This window comes from Lotus japonicus, chromosome 2 (assembly GCF_012489685.1).
Source record: "Lotus japonicus ecotype B-129 chromosome 2, LjGifu_v1.2".
Lineage (NCBI taxonomy): Eukaryota > Viridiplantae > Streptophyta > Magnoliopsida > Fabales > Fabaceae > Lotus > Lotus japonicus.
The window spans coordinates 35,270,377-35,284,257 of record NC_080042.1 but is presented as its reverse complement, the minus strand read 5'-3'; the positions used below and the strand labels follow the sequence as shown (position 1 = coordinate 35,284,257).

Sequence of the window (13,881 nt, the reverse complement as noted above, 5' to 3'; positions counted from 1 at the left end):
AGTAAAGCTCATAAACTTCTTGAAATTCAAGATTCAATCCTAAGTCATCTTCCAACATCAAGATTGCAATCACAACTTAATCTATTCTAATTAATACCTTTCAAAGTTTAATTCCTCAATCGGAAATCTAAACTTAATTGTTCTATCACTATCCGTACACGTTATTCCTAAACGTCCATAAATAAAGAGGTAATATTCGAACACTTATTCTCTAACACTCCAAAAACTCGTTCGACTTCAAAACTTTTCGCAATCACTTTTTAACGAATAAATGTGCGTAAAGACTCATACGTTCTTGATTTTCAGAAACGAATAAACAACGTACGTAAGCAAGTTTCAAAAGAAGTTTTCCTACTCCAAACATTGTAATATAATTTTAAAATAAAAGGTTTTCTCATCTTTTTCCTAAAACAACTCTTTTCACTTGAAATAACTAATTTTGTCAAACGATTATAAACTGTACAGCGACTTTAGCTAATTTTTAAATATGTCAATTAAACTCCGAAAAATCTAATATTTTTATCCTGACTTCATCTACAGGTTTTGTAAATACTGATAAATTTTCAAGTCCATATTCAAAGTACAAAATTCACGAAAAATCAAATACTACAGCAGTTCGTGAGAAACGGGACAGCTTAACCCGTGCTCACCAAAATGCGTATAACTTGAGCTAGAAAAATCGGAATGACATGACACCAGCGACAAAAGTTTGCAAACGGAAAAAGCTACAACTTTTATGAAGAACACAGTTTGAAAATCTTGACCGAAACATACGATTTTAACAGAACAGCAGCTACTACTTTCGAAAACAACAACAGTTTTATGTGAGTTTTCGCAAAAGCTTTTCAAGCACAGTAAGGGCTGAACCCTAATGCCCTCTAAAATCAACAATCAAACACTATCACTCACATCACACACATACACTATTCTACATTCCTTCATTAATTTTTACAAGGTACATGAACAGCAAAAGACAAGAGATATATTATTTAGAGGAGCATAAAGTGTTCCAGTCTTTCTCCCACTACCTCAAGTGTCAAGCTGTGGGGCTGAACTTCAATTCTTCCTCTGATGACCAGCGAGCTCTAGCCACAGTGGTAGAGAACAAGGAATAAGGAGATTAGGAGATGGATAAAGAAGATTAGGGTTTGAAAGGGGAAATTTGAAATAGATAAGAATAATCACCTCTTAATGATGATTGAGCCTTGGATTCAGGAAGAGGAGATCAAGAGCTTCGAGAAATTGACATCCTTTCTTAGAACAAAGCTCGTCGGAGAAGACGCCGGAGGCGGCGGTTTCCTGCGAAGGTTGTTGGAATCGGAAATTTCTTTGGGGGTTTTGAAGCTGATGATGAGGGGAGTTCAGTGGTAGTATTCGTTTCTCCAAAAGCTAAGGGGGTTCGCCGGAGATCGAAGCTTGAAGGTGGCGGTTTTTAGGGTTTCATGGTGGTGGCTTTGGCGGCGCGTTCATGGCCGTTTGATGGTGATGAAGACGCGGTGGTGTTCGCGGTTCTGGTCGACGGTACAGAGGGCCACGGTGGTGGCGATTGGCACGCGGTGATGGTGGTGACCGCGCGTTCTTCATATAGGGACCAGGACATGAACGGTGGCGGTTGTTGCATGAAGGGGAGAAGGCTCGTGGTGGTGGCTCTTGTGTGGAGGAGGAAGAAGAAGTATAATGATGGTGGTGGTATTTTTGTTGCTGCACCAGAAGATAGGAGAAGAAATGAGTGGAGAGAAAAGGAGAAAGAGAGATGTCGAGTGAGTGAGAAGAGAGAGAGCGTGAATGGTGAGAGAGTGAGGAGAATGAGGAAAATAATTAAATCTGATTGGTGGGAGTGGGGCCCACGCGGAGAGAGAAAGAGTGATGGCAATTTGAATGTGTGGTGAGGATGAGAGGAAAAATAGATATTTTAAATGAGAGGTTGGGAAAGGAAAAGGAATAAAAAATATTCCTTTGTGATGCTTGATAGGCTAACATAGGTAAATAACAAAGGTGACATGTTAGAGCAGGTCATCTCTTCATTAAAGAAAGAGATAAATAAAGAGTAGAAATTATTATTATTTTTTTTTTGAAAATGAAAGGAGTATTATTAATAATAATGGTTCAAGCATGACCAAGAAGCTCTCATGACAAAACATAGTACAAGAATTCACCCCTCCCAAGAAAACATAGCACTAAACCCCTTTGATTTCCCCACGAAACGGCTTCAAACGTAATCTTAAAGATGAGCCTCATCAAAACCTTGCTAAGGAAAACCCTGAGGGAAAAAACCTAGCAAGGAAAAAGAGTACCACAACCTTGAGATTGCCAATTTCGTTACCCTTACTCACTAAATCAATCTTGGGCCCTTTTACACCTATAAAATCAGCTCACCAAAATTTCTAATCCAAAACAGCATCTCTAGCATCCATTATATCAATCCAGATAAACAGCCCCAATCTTTTTCTAATTCCATTTCCCAGCCTTCCATATCTAGTTACTCCTCAATCATCACCAAGCATAAAAAATATTTTGAAGAATGGTGTCTCACATACTTGCAGATTGAATTATTGACCAGTTGCTTGCTAAACGTGGTGTCCCTCACGCTTGAGGATTGTATTTTGCTCCAACATGTATTCTAATTCATGATATACAACTGCAAGAAAAATGAAACGCTATGGATTCCATTTGAGCTATATGTCATCCAAGTCACCATCTCTTTCCTTAGTATTAATAAACAGCAAAAACAGCAACAGCACCCTTCAATTTTCATAGCAACAGCACACAGCAACATCACTTTTAATTTGACAGCAAACAGCAAGATTAATTAGGCAGCAACAGCAGCTACAGCACACAATATCAGAAACAACACCAGCAAGTACACAACAACAACAGCAGCTCAGCTACATTCTTATTAAGCACAAGTGATGGAAAATATAAACCAGTAATCTAAACACGAGTTCTATGTCCTCAAATTATGCAGCAATATCATCCCATCTTCAAAATCTATGCCACATGGATTATATCCAGTAGCCCCCACCTTCAATGCTCCAAATCACAATCTGACAATGAAAGACACTACACCAACATATCCAATTCATACCAGAACAATGATGCACACACCCCATAAACCCCACCTCAGACGATTCCCTCACACATAGCTCCACTTTGCACATCTGATTATGCTGCACTAGTAGAATTTGTGAAAAGAGCAACATAGCATCCCACACTCTTTCTTCATGATAGGAAAAATTACCAAGCTCTTTGAACCCACACCACCACTAAAATCCAGCTACAAAACAAAAACCCTCCAAATCCACAATGCTCCTGTCCACACACCACTCAAAATCAAATTAAAACACGCAAGCATTGCAGGATACATGGCTTGCATTATTGAGCCTTGCACTGCAACCTACACCGCAACCCTTTAGGCTCCAAAAACACCGATACTGGTCTAAAATGGTAAAACCAAGCTGCTATCCTCCACAAGCTACTGAACAATTAATACCCCCACATCGCTCCGGCCCCAAAAGATGACCAAGAATAATCCACCAGCCCAGTGTGGAAAAAAACACACTGCAAGCTCCGCTACACAATCAAAAGGCTCACCTGTAACATCAAAAGTTAAGATTTCATTTGCAAACCTGCTTATTTCACGACTTCCCTACTTAATGAACCTCCTAGCCCGCGGTCACACCAAGAAACCTAGGTCCTGGCAAATTACTTCAGGTGGGGATGGTTTTGACGGATTTGAGCTTCTAAACCGCGAAGCATCAGCGCTTCCGATCCTCTCGGTTTCAATCCCAAACGCTGACCAAGCAACCAAGTTCTCTGAGCCCGAGTCGTCACTCCATCTTCCCCCCTGTACTGGCTCTAAAAAATCTGCAGGCAAAGGAATTGGTTTATTTTTACTACCTTTTGGACGACCACGCTGGCTCTTCTGTGAGGAATTTGTGTTTGGAGTTGTTTCAACGTGCGTCGACACAGGAGCAGTAGAACCATCGCGTCCGGAGGAGCCCGCAAGCGGCAGACAATTCAGGGGTGGCGTCACTGGCGAAGGAAGAAGACGTACAGGAGAAGAAAAGGTTGCATGTTGTCTACTAATTTGATGTGGTGATGTACGCAAAAAGACATCGTTCACTTGACGTTGATTCAAAGCTGTTGAAGTTGCAGAAGGTGTCACTTGGCCAAAAAACTCGTTTTGCTTGCTTGTTTGAAGAGGCAAACACACCCCTAACCCTTGATGCAGATTAAAAACGTGCTGGTCCCTGCAGAAAGAATGATAGAAATTATTAAGATTAAAAATAAAATAATACACATAAAAATAATTATAATTAAATCCTTACTTTTAAATAACTTTATAAAATCAAAATATTGAAATTAATTACTACTTAATTAATTTTCCCGAATCGCGATTAGATTCGACTTAAGAAAATAATATAGAAATAATAAATATAAACACGCGATTAAATGATTGTAAGGAAAATATTCCTTAAGGTATTTCCCGCCGTCGTGGCGTGAATAATATTCAATCAAAAATAATTAATAAATAATACGGGTTACCTTAATTTAAAGAAATTAAGTAAATAAGCGGTCTATTAAATTTCGGGTCTTACAATAATAAGGAAATGGTTGAATTGCATGGTGTGCATGGAAATGTGAGAAATTCCCCATGAGGCTATTATTATTGTTATTATTTTTAGGCTAAATTATTGTTGTATAGCATGGAAATTATTTTGAAGTTAAACTGCTGTCAATAAGTAGCAGCAATGGATATTAAATAGAAATAGATTTAGGAAAATTATTAAATTACATATATAAGTTATTATTATATTTTAGAAAGCAAAAGTTTATTGAATACGCAAGAAGTCGAGATATAGATCCTCTTGACAATGGATTAAATACAAAGCAAAGCAAAACGAAAGAAACACAACGAAAACAACAAACGCCAACCTACAAGATACAACACAAAAAAGACCGCTAAAGAAACAAAAACCGAAACCACGCAAATCAATCAACGCATACTACTAGACACTCCATACTTCGTTGGATGAGTAGCTCTGAGATTCTCTGCTAAAGCTTCAAGAGCCTCCTCGTCTGTACCAGAAAACACAAGTCCACAAAATTTCCCCATCTCCAACATGCCCCGCGCCCTCTCAAAAACGCAATCAGGATTCTGTTCTATGACCAAAAGCACATGTTTCTCAACATCTACCGGTGACTCTTAACACATCCGACATGTCACTATACTCGGTTATCAAGACCTGAAGATCCTTCTTCTTATTGGGGCAAGTCTCCCCTTGTACATTTACCTAAGCCGACCCCTACCTCTCCGACCTGATCCCACATCAACATCACTGACCCTCATCCCCGCCGGATGCTCCTCTCGTGTCAACACATTGAAACGAGAGAATACAACCTCTAAAGGAATGGAAGAAGGCACAACATACTAAGCTCATTTACATAAGTTTTCCAAGGTCTTGACATGTTCATCATCATCATACAAATCTCATGCAATTCCTAGCAAGGAATTTTGCACGCTAAAGTCCAAGACCCGAAGTGCCCTTACCTCGATCGTTGGCTTTCTCCTTAACTTCTCTAGTATGATTTCCTTCCTAGCCTTTAGCTCCTCGTAATGAAATGAACAAGGTGTTCTTCACCTTCACACAAACACACAGTGCACACAACCATCACTCACCAAAATCACATAGAAATCACACACACTCTTAACTAAGTCTAGCACTTCTCATGAATGAACTTAGTCTTAAAAGCTCAAGGGTTTGAGTTTGAAACAACACTTTGAATGATCTTTGAGAGTTAAAAACTGAACTTTTAGTTTCAAGGCTTTTAAGAAACAAGCTTGGAAACCTACTCTTGAAGTCTTTACTCCATGAGGACATTAAAACATCAAGATTCAACCTTTTGAACAAGAAGAGGTTTTCTGATGAGTAGTTTTCTTCCTTGGCCCTCCATTTTCGAAATCTATGGTTCAAAACACAAGTGATTAAAGCCTTAACAGCAAGCTTCAACCTTTTTCCTAAACTCTTTTCACAAGCAAGAAGCCAAGGGGAATCACAAGCTCACCACAAGCACACAACAACAACAACTCGGTTTTTAGAAAGGATGAAGAGAAAGATAGCTCCTTTTTGAATTTGGAAACCATCACCATGATCCTCACCTTGAATGCTAGCTCATTTGTGAAGGAATCGAAGACAAAAGATGATTTCTTGGAGGTGTTTAGAGATGATGAAGATTTCAGTTTTTGGTAAGAAAGATGAAGATAAGATGAAGATGATGTTCATTCTCTCTCACTTATCTCTCTAAAGTCCTCTCATTTCCTTTACTTTGGTTCAAAAATATGATGGGAAGCTTCTATGATAAGAATATGGACAGCTCCCAAGGTCAAAGGATGGCTTGTGCTTGTGGTTTTGGTCATCATTCTACTAGCCTTTTTGTCTTGGTTCATGAGCCTATCCTATTATTAGCCTTTCCCTCCAACACTCCAAATCTGAACATGCAACCTCACAATCAGATATTTTATGGCCAATTTCGTGATTGGCTCGTTTACGAATCGAACTCGACTCGTTTTCGAGCCGAAAACACTACCGGGCGAGATTTTTGACCTTATATCGATATTGCAATCAAAATTCTCAAAATTACGCGTAGATCATCGTAATGATAAGGAAAATATTTATTTCACATTCGAATAATAATTCGATGACAAAAGGGTGCTCTAAGCGAAACGCGTCGGTTCGACCGTTTTCCGTAGTGCAGCCGAATCCTCCGATGAACGAAGAATGAAACACTTGGAAAATATCTTCGATATTAATAATCAAAATATTACCTTCATTAGATAAAATTCATCATACAAGGTCACACCCATAAATATCACATTAACCGAGCATTAAAGCACTAAACCGAGAAATTGACCGAGTTTATTTCTCTTAAACTTTCACGGGTCTTACAGTCCACAAGTAGGTTTGTGGCGACAATGCTTGGCTACTTCGCCCGGTCTCAGTTGTGATCGTCGTGGCCCGTGATGACTTGACGCGTGTAAGCCACATGTAATGTGCTGAAATAATACAAAGGTCAACAAATCTTATAGAATCTCAACCGCTATCTTCGAAATGTCCTTTCAAATCATAATAAAGCCTGCCGATTTGAATTTAAACCAATGAGCTTCAGCCGTTGTAACTTTTCGTTTAATGCGTTGTCCTCGTTTCCCGAAATCCGCGTCACATTCCCTTGAGTAATCATTTTATCTTGCCACTTTAAATTCCTCCTTACCCCATCATTTACCACTTATTGTCAATGTAACACCCCCTTTTTCCCATTGTTTTATTTAAAAACGTTTATCAGAGTTTAAAAACATATCAAGGGAGTTTTACACTTCTTCACGAAAACTCATTAAAATTAACACTGATTGTGTTTGAAATTTATAAGTTCATATGCTTTCCAAAGAATGAATTATTTCTGCCAATAAAATTTCTAAACCAGCCAGATAATCCTAAGATGCATAAAATCACTTATTTAAATAGGTTTATCTTCCTTGATATTCCAATAAAATTCATCGTACTCAAAACTGAATTTCATAGGCACTTCGGCCATCAACAGTACGACATCGCCATAATTTAGAAAATTATTCAACAACTTCCATAAGGAGAGGTTATAAAATCCTCTCAACAGAAGTGTAAAAGTAACGTAAAATATCTACCCAGTGTTACATTACAGAGCAAGACACTTATTTTATAATAATAATAATAATAATAATAACATAAGCTAAGACTCTCCGAAGCTACTCCTCATGAGCCACATCTCTACCGCCAGTACCTGAGCGATGTCGCATAGAACATCATTCCAATAGAAGGGTAAGAACTTACATTGAATAAAATATAGCATAATGAAGAGCAAGTAAACAATTCAGATTTTGCTTTATAAACTCTTCATCTTTTCTTTAAAATCTGAGTGATTATAATATTTGCTCTCAAGACAGTTTCATAATTCTTATTGTTTTTTCAGAAAATTATAAGTTTTAAGAAGAATAATAATTCGACTTTACCACAACAGCAAAACAATTCACCAAACACATAAAACCACTAAAAATGTGAAACTTAGTGTGTGAGACTCTAATGTATGCATGTGGTACCAATTGTTAACCTTAGCGGTATCACCGCGTCCACTCCAGACAGTTAACCACCAATGAAGTCCACTCCAGACTTCCAGAACCACTCCAGTTCAGGGACAAACCTCAGTTTTCCGATGAAAACCGACACGTTGCCTCTTGACTAAATGAAGTGTATTTCGTGCAAAAACTCATAAATTAAAACATGCAAATTGAGATCACTCCAGCCCCAAATATATAACATATTTTATCGCCAAATTCCATAATGGAAATCACACCAGAATGACACAAAATAACACTTCAAATATAATTATCAAATCAATCACTATTCCACCAACATACTAGCAACACAAAATCATCAAATGTCTCGCATCAATTACCAGAATCAGTTTCAGAATCAATCCCAGAATTAAGCAGAAACATAGCAAACTTGCATATAATTCTGGTACTAAACGAGCAGTCCAAAAATTATGAAAATTTTACAAAACATAGCCTTATACGTTAGCTTTCATATAAAATTGGTTTCACCCAATTTGGAATTATGTAAAGAGAGTTATGCTCTCTACAGCACGGGCTGTTAGGGTGTCTGCGAGCAGAAATAGAGTTAATTTGAAGATAAGTCTGGTATTGAACCAGCAACCCAAAAATTACGAAAATATTACCCAATATAACCCTATGAGTTAGCTTTCATACGAAATTGGTTTCACTCAATTCGGAATTCTGTAGAGAGAGTTATGCTCTCTACAACACAGACTGTTAGGGTATCTGCGGGCAGAACAGAACCCAAATTTCCCCAGAACCTCAATTACGCCCAAAATCAATTTTGCCCACCACAATTTAACACTCAACACAGTATCTCAGTTCTGAATTTTCAAAGAAGTTGGGGGTTCCTTCATGTTAAACTCAACCTCTGTTATACTACAATTATACAAGGTAAATTCAAACCCTTACCTTCTATGAAGATCAAAGTCTAGGTTTTTTTCTCTTTTCTCCTCTCCTTGCTTTTCACGTGTTCTCTTTGTCTCTTAACTTCTCCAATTCTCAAATTCTGATTTCTCTCTTTCTAATTCTTTCATAACCCTTAAATAGTCTTACAATGGGCCCCACTCCCAACTACTCACTTAAAACATAAAACCCTTATTTATCTATATCACATAATCACTTAATTACCTAATAAAATCACTTAATGACCTTATTATCTAATTAAATCACATAATCATCTAATTAAATTACATAAATTATCAAATTACCATATAACATAATAATAATTAAAATAAAATAATAAATAACCTAATAACGAAAAGTGAGGTGTTACAGTCAACTGTCCACATATTCGTCCCTGGCTCTCATACCGGCTTGTTTTGACGATCTTGCGAACTCCGGCCCTTCTCGCTCCTCTTCTCACAGTCCCTTCTTGGTTAGTTTTTCATCCCTTCTCTCTTCATCCTCTCTTTAAGATGCCCTCAGCAGGGGCCCTTTCCTCCATGGAGGAAATCAAAGCTCATCGCTTGGCAACCTTCGCCACTCTCCCTTCCCCCGTCCTGGATGCTCTTGAACAGGGAATCCTTGACCAACCATCAGAGCTTTCCACCAGCGACTCTATTTCTGACCTTGCCCGCAGGGTTGGCGGGCTTTGTTGCACCCCGTTATTAGAGAACCTTCTTCGCACCACCGGATGCCGGGGCCAAGACCGCCCTTGGCAACACCGTGCGTTTAATGACCCGAAGTACTCCCAATTGTTCTTTGTATACGAATATTTGTTTCTTGATCTTGGCGTTAAACTTCCTTTCTCACCTTTTCTCACCCAAGTGCTGTGTGATGTCAACGTTTCTCCTTGCCAACTTCACCCTCGCGCCTGGACCTATCTGAGGTGCTTTGAAATTCTCTGCAACAGTGTCGATGTAGCGCCTTCCCTCGCCCTCTTTCCCTTTTCTTTGAAGTGGATTCTCAATCCCTGGGGCCCCACTGTTGGGTTAATATGGTGCCCCGACCGGGTCGAGAACGGTTTGCCCCCTTCCAGGTTGGTTCCGAATCTTACTTAGCCCGCCGGTACTTCCGGGTCGTCATCCACCCTACTTACCCCTTGTCATTTACGCAGAAGGAAGGGAAATCTCTTTTCCCATTTTACTGGACCCAGTGTCCCAAGCCCATATCTGACCTTCTCAAAGCGTCTCCCTGTTCCAGAGAAAGTTTCGCCCTTGGGGTCCTTTCTCGGCTTCCCCTCTTTAATTGCGTTGAATTACTCGGTGCTCTTCCGGGCTCCAAACCATTCCCTCGATTAGGTTCCCTTTTTAACCATCCCCTTCAAAACTTCCCCTTGATCTTTCCGTTACTGACGAATCTCTCTTTTTGCTTTTTAGGAAATATGAAGTTTTCTATTGCCGATCTGCTGAAAGCCTTCCTCTCCGGGAACGTTAAGGCGCCCTCTCCGGTCCAGGTTGGAGAGAAAAGGCAAAGCTCGCTGGTGGGCGCTTGCTCGCCAAAGAACAGGAAACTAGGCAAGCCAAACTCTCAAGCCGCTCTTTGACTGGCGCTGGCGAAGGGGCCCTTTGCGCCTGATCCTGTTGTTGCGGACAGCGCGCGCGATCCCTTGGTGTCCGATCAGCACGGCGAGGTGAGCGCTTCCCCGACTCTGGATGCCTCTCGCTCCATGACCTCAATGGCAGGTCAACAATCACCATCCTCCGTCCGCCCTCCGTCTTCTTCGCCCGTCCAGACGACTCTTGATCCATCGGCCCCAAGTTCTCTTAGGGTTGGTGGCGGGGAAGAGAATCTTTCCGCAGACCGCCCGAAGGATCCTTCCAGCAGCTCTTCCACCGACCCTTTTTCCTTCTTGCTTTCTCATCCTTATCTTGAGAAACTGAGGGAAGTTCCCAGCCAAAACCCGCAGGACGTTGCCCAAGAAGCTGTGTCAAATCTTCTCCACGCCGGCTGTCTGTTCGCCCAAGTGGCTTGGCAAGCGCGGCCCCTCATCAGAATTGCGGGGCTCCGCCAGGAGGTGGAAAAACTGCATTCCATCAACCTTCAGGCCAACGAGATATGCTCCAAGTTGTCCGACCAGTTGGTAGCTGAGGTGGATAAGACGAGGAAGATGCAGCAGAAACTTGCGGAGGCGAAGCTTGCGCAGATAGCAGCGGATGAGAAGGAGGAAAAGCTTAAAGCCCAGGTCGAGGGGCTCCGTAAGGACCTTGGTGCCAAGGAGGCCATCATTGCTTCTCAAGAGGAAACCCTTCCTGCTAAGGACAAAGATATCGCTGATTTGCGTGAGGGACTGGCGGACAAGGGTAAGATACTTGCTGAGGCCCAGTAAGAGTTGGAGTCCAAGTGTAAACTTTTAGCTGAGCAAGAGACCCCGACCGCCGCCCTAGAAGAGAAGATAAGAGGGGAGGCTGCTTTTGCGGCGGCCAAAGAGCGTGTCTGCGGCTTCCTAATTGCCAAGGCTCAAGTCAAACACCTCCATCCTACTATCAGCCTTGACCTCTTGGGAACTTTTAAGAAGGTTACCTCCGCCGGATTGGAGGGTCCAGAAGACCCACCGGAAGTTGCTCATGTTGACCTCGGAGACGCTGTGGAACAAGTGTAAGAGATATGATGTTAACTTATTTCAAATTATTGTAACGCCAGTACTTCTGCGTTGGGGTCCATCCAAGTCTCCTGGCGATCAACTGAGGCTACCAACTCTCCCTCTATGCTTGGATTGGCAAGTGTCTCCTGAATCACACTGCGATTATTTCCAGGCTTTCGGGTGCTTGCTAGTTTTGCCAGGGCGTGCGCCCTTTGATTTTGTATTCTTGGCACGAACTCAACCACCACCTCCTGCAACCGACCCATTAAGAGCCGCACACGCTCCAGATACTTTATCAAGGCCGGCTCTTTCACTTGGAATACCTCATTCACTTGGTTCGCCACTAGCAGCGAATCTGTTCTAACCAGCAGACTATCGATTTGAACCTCAATGGCTAACTTCCAACCTGGGATTAAAGCTTTATATTCATCTTGATTATTGCTGGCTTTAAACTGAAACCTTAGGGACTGCTCTAGTACTAACTCCCCAGGTCCTTGCAGCGTGACCCCCGCTCCGCTTCCATTCTCACTTGACGACCCATCGAGGAACAGCGTCCATTGCATGTTTACCCTCTTGCCGATTTTCGGTGTCAATTCCACAACAAAATCAGCTAAAGCTTGCGCGCCTACCTTTCCCTCTTGCCATATTGCAAACCGTATTCCGATAGCTCTACTGACCACGCGACAAGCCTTTCCGATAAGTCCGGCTCAAAGGAAGGTCAGTTCTTACTTTTACCTGAGTGCTCTGGAAGTAAGGCCTCCGGCGCCTGGCGGTAACGAGCACGACGAGCGCCGCCGTCTCTATCTTCTGGTACCTGTTTTCCGTCCCTTGGAGTGTATGACTGACAAAGTAAACTATTTTTTGTTCGCCGTCTACCTCTTGTAGAATTACTGAGCTGATTGCGTGGTCGCTGACAGAGAAATACAAATGCAAAGGAAGGCCTTGGACAGGCTTCGATAGGACAGGGGTTGCAGACAGCATCTCCTTAAGGCGACTGAAAGCTTCCTTGCATTCTTGACTCCACTCGAAAGCCGTGTTTTTCTTAAGGCATTTGAAGAACGGAGCTGACTTGTCGCTCAAATGGGGGAGAAACCTGGAAAGCGCCGCAATCCGCCCCGTCAGGCGTTGCACCTCTTTCACGCTGCTCGAGCTCTTCATTTCCTGAATTTCTTTACACTTATCTGGATTGATTTCAATCCCCCTTGACGTTATCATGAAGCCTAAGAACTTCCCACCTTGTATCCCGAAAGAACATTTTTCCGAATTGAGTCTCATGTTGTGCTTTCGGAGCCTGCCAAAAGCTTCTGTCCAATCCTCATGATGACTCGACCCCAAAACGGATTTTACAATCAAGTCATCGATGTAGACCTCCATGTTCCTTCCTACTTGACCGTCAAAAACCCTATCCATCAGTCGTTGGTACGTTGCTCCGGCATTTTTCAATCCAAAAGGCATTGTTTGGTAGCAGTAATTCACTCTGGCGGTCATGAAAGTTGTCTTTGTCTTCATCTGACGGGTGCATCTTGATTTGGTGATATCCTGAATAGGCATCCATCAGACTCAACAGCTCATTTCCGGACGCTCCATCCACCAGTTTGTCTATGCTTGGCAACGGATAAGAATCCTTCGGACATGCCTTGTTCAGATCCATGTAGTCCACACACATATGCGCCATTTTCCGTTCGCCTTTTTCACCATCACCACGTCCGCCAGCCAAGTCGGATACTTAATCTCTCGAATAAAATCCGCTGCCACCAATTTGTTTACCTCTTGTTGAATCGCCTTTTCCTTTTCGTCGCCCATTAGCCGGCGTGTCCGAGTCACTGGTTTAATTCCGGAATTCAGTGCCAGCCTGTGGCAAATGAAGTTTGGGTCTATTCCTGGCATGTCTTTGTGACTCCAAGCGAAAAGATCCAAATTCTCGCCAAATAGCTTTGATAACCTCTGCTATTGGACTTCAGTCAGTCTAGTCCCAATTTTGAGGACTTTCTCGCCAAATTCCAGCTCCTTGGTTTCTTCGATTGGTGTGGGCCATTTGACACGCCCCTCGCCCTGGGCCAGCGCCCCTCTAAGGCCTCGCCCAGTCTACCCCTATACATCCAAAAAAATTACCGTCAATCTCAGATGCGATCGTCATTCCTGCACCAAGTAAAAAAATAATTATAATTTATATGCACATGAAGGTCCTTATATATATTAGCCAGCTAGTACG

General features: G+C 41.8%; 1 long non-coding RNA gene across 1 annotated transcript; it reads right to left on the bottom strand.

The window, feature by feature from the left end:
* Positions 1–749: 749 nt before the first annotated feature.
* LOC130737950 (uncharacterized) lies at positions 750–2,006 on the bottom strand. Its single transcript, XR_009019046.1, has 2 exons — positions 1,186–2,006; positions 750–1,085 (listed from the first exon to the last, which is right to left on the bottom strand). It is a non-coding gene; the product is annotated as an uncharacterized LOC130737950 (long non-coding RNA).
* Positions 2,007–13,881: the final 11,875 nt, after the last annotated feature.